Raw genomic sequence first — 3,940 nt, forward strand, 5'->3', positions numbered from 1 at the left:
GCCAGGGACAGGCTAAGAGATTTTGAATCTCCAGGAGAAGGCGAGAGTGTGTGGCTTTCTCTGAGCCACTTTGCTCCATTCCCCTTTTTAAAATTATGCATAATATGCTTTAGGAAATATGGTTTAAGATGATCTCTGTGACATTGACCAAGGCCCTCTGTTTCCCTGGCCTTAGTTTCACTACCTGAAATTAGTGATCACACCCATTTCCACCCTTCCTCCAGAGGGTAATGCTGTCTATAACAACCCAGTAGCTAAAGGGTAGAACAGGACTCATCCTTGGCCTCTTTCCTCAGCACCCTGCTTGGCTGTGATGCTGAGAGGGCCTTCTCCAGCTGAGTGGTGTATTCCTCCTCTGGTCTCCCTCAGCACCACTGAGACTAACAGACTCACAAAGCATGCCCCTCCCGCTACCTCCAACACCCCAGCCTAACCCTACCCTCTGGCCTTCCTTCAACACAATAGTCCCCGTCCAAGCCTCTGGGCCTATATTAATGCTGCCCAAAGTTTTCTTCTCTCTTCCCCCTCCCCCTAAATAACTTCTTTCAGTTCAACTGCATCCTTACTGATTTTCTACCTCCTGGGTCCATCCATTTCTGATCGAGAGCATAGGAGTAGGTTCATCCAGCTCTACTTGAAGTTCTATCAGTTTTGACTTTAGGTATTTCGAAGCTCTGTGGTTAGGCACATGCATGTTAATGATCGTTATGTTTTCTTGGAGTATCAACCCCCTTATTCATTATACAATGCCTGTCTTTACTCTTGATAACTTTCTTTGCTCTGAAGTCTGCTCTGAAATTAATATACCTAGTCCTGCTTTTCTTTTTACCAATGTTAGCATGCAACTTCTTCATATCTTTACTCTTAATCTATGTGTCTTTATATTTAAAGTGAGAGTTCATCTATGGTAGGTCTTGTTTTTGGATCCACTCTGATAGTAGTCTCTATCTTGTAATTGGTGTGTTTAGACCACTGACATTTAAAGTGATTATTGGTGCCATTAGATTAATATATGCTACATCTACCAATGTTTCCTAATCTATTTGTTGCTCTTTTTCTTTCTGTCTCCAATTCTTTTTGCTTTCTCTGGTTTTAATTGAGTATTTGGTATGATTACATCGTCAGATCCTGCCATCTGGTTTTCAGAATTCCATTGAGATGTATTTGATCCTGTGAATCCTGATAGGACTCAGGATTCCACCTGTGGAGTATCAAGGAGCCTGGACTTAGCTCCAGACACTCTCACCCAACACTAGCTATTGGCTCATCTATGGCTCCTCCAGAGCATGGAAATTGGTGTTCTCCAACATCTCCATTCCCAACCTCCACACCTAGAGTGGCAAATGCTGGCCTGATCAGTTCTGATGGGATGGAACTGAGCCACTTTTTTAGGGTAGCAATATACAAACCTACATTGATAGGAGTAAAAATATGCCTAACTGAAAAATGGAAAGAGCCCAGAAGCATTCTTGAAGGACACTCCCTCTTCCCTACATTGACTGTTGCAGTGGTTGAGGTTCTTCCATGCCTTTGGAGGGGGAGTGCCTCACTGCTCCTTTGATCACTTCTGTAGCCTCACCCCAAATCCACTGCCAGTCCCCAGGATGAGGCCCTAGATGAAGACTTTGATGCCCAGACAAGAACAGGACCCTCTGCAGGCCATTGTGTCCAGCCCCTTTTCTCCAGAGAAAGGTAAATGCTGTCCCTGCAGCAAGTGGAAAATCAGGGGAGGACTGCAGAAGGAAAAGTCATGGTCCTGGGTCCAGATCGTCATCTGGGCAAGAGAAGCCATCAGGGAGCCAGGGAGCTGGGACAGAGGCCCCCCTGCCATCCACACAATGTTGTTTTGGAGGTTCTTGTATTCCTGAAACCAGTATTCTCCCTCTCTGAGCTCACAGTCTAATGCAGGAGGCCAGCTCTTCACATAAACATGAGAAGAGCTCTAACACAGACTTACATAAAAGGCTTCTAGGAACACAGAAACCTGGCTTTCAGAAAACTCCCCAAACTAAGTGCCATGAGTTCTTTATTACAAAAGGGTTTGGCAGCCAGCCGTGCTTAGAAGGACTCTCCAGGGCAAGCAGCACCCTGCAGTGTGAACCTACTCAGGTATCAGGTATAATGTGAAGGTAGGAAGGAGCTGGAGAGATCAATCTGGGGTCAGATCTGCCATTCTGAAGCAAGTGGATTTGACCTGTAGACAAGCCCCCACACCTCTCAGGATCCCTGAAATCACGCAGGCCTCTCTGAACTCACACGAGAGTCTGTTTATTTTTGTATTGATAAATGGGTAATTCAGAGATGTCCTCATTAAATTATAGTCCAGAGAATGGAGGGAGGTCATTTTAGCTCTGCTTCAAGCGAGAGAAAAAAAAAAAAAAAAAGACTCCACTTCCTTTCCTATATGTGGAAGATTCCCCAGCAAGACCACATTGCATTTAGCTTCTGGAACTAACCACAGAGAAACATAACCTGCTATCCCAGGGCTTTGCCTGTTGTCCTGTCCCTCTCTTTTACAGCTAATGTAGGTTCTGTGTAAACCATTGTTTGGTGTCTTCTCCCCCAAATCTCATTACAAAACACCCCAGTTCTTTAGGTCCAGTGAACAGTTTTTCAGCGGCCACCTGGCTGTGCTGATGGTGGCTTAGGAAATTTGTCCTAGAACTGGTCCTTTATCTTCTGACTAGCATCAGTAATGGCTCGATAATTGCTTTATTTTCCAGAGAAACGTTAAGTCTCTAAAGTTTGATTTAAGAGCACCAAATGATGCCAACACATAACTGCTTTCCTGTGAGGTACTATAGAACCAATACTTAAAAAGGAAATTGTGAGGTAGGGAGTGGGTGTAGGCAAAGGGGATCCACAGAAGGCTTAAGGAAAGGTGGTACCCCACTGTGGGTGGGGATGAGGGCCATGCCCAGAGGGGAGGAGGGCCCTGAAAGGGGAATCAAATTGAGGGGCCTTGAAACCACACACCCTCCTTGCACTGAGACTGGGCCCGCCCTCTGCCCGCAGAAAGCTGCAGGGATATTGGCAATGAGGAAGCTCAGGCAGGTGCGGGGGAAGCAGCAGAGTGAGATGGGCAATGGTGAGGGTGTTGGCAGAGGCATAGGGCACCCAGGCCATCAGGGAACCCGGGATTCTGCATGTCCACCCCAGGGAGACAGAGGTCCTGGGGTGTTTTCCACTTGGCATGAACACCTTGCAGGAGGGACCCTCATGGGAGTGTGAGCAGATCCCCTGTAGGCACTGGGGTGTGGCAGAGAGGAGAGAGAAGAGTCCCAGGCTGACTCATGAGGGGAGAGAAAAAAAAAAAAAACCTTTGGACAATTCACATACTCAACGTCACATCTAGTTGGTTTGAGAAAACATGGGAAAGAAGAAGTGAAATTTGTGAACTGTACTGAGATCCATGCAGTTCACTGCAGGGGACAGTTTTGGTACCAATTTATCCCTATTATGCAAATTTCCTCCCCCAGTGGAGGGTTCCCGGTTGTGCCTGGGGACCATAGTGGGCACATCTGCTTCCCCTTGTACCGATTCACCAAGTCTCCAGGGCCCCATTTGCTGGGCCTCAGGCCAGGCGCTTGCTACTGAGGACGGGGCTGGGCGCTGGCAAGAGGTGGTTGCCACTTAAAGACCTGACTGACTCACTCTTGAGCTGGGAGGTGATGTGTCCTGCCATGAGCAGCCCTAACTACAGACATGGGGAAACAGAGATCAAGGGATATCCACATTGAGGTGGACCATTCTTGATCTCCTCAAAATGTGGAAAAAAAACCCCAAATAAACAGGGAGCTTCTCAGTGAGGCTCTACCTTCCTGCTTAGGAAAATCTAGCCAAGAACTTGGCACTTCTAAAGAACCAGGCCCCAGCGGAGCTCCAAGGCTGTGGTGCTGAGTCCTTGGCTATGTAAGTAGCTCTCTCAGGTCTGGAGCCC

Source organism: Ictidomys tridecemlineatus, chromosome 2, assembly GCF_052094955.1.
Source record: "Ictidomys tridecemlineatus isolate mIctTri1 chromosome 2, mIctTri1.hap1, whole genome shotgun sequence".
NCBI classification, from domain to species: Eukaryota; Metazoa; Chordata; class Mammalia; order Rodentia; family Sciuridae; genus Ictidomys; species Ictidomys tridecemlineatus.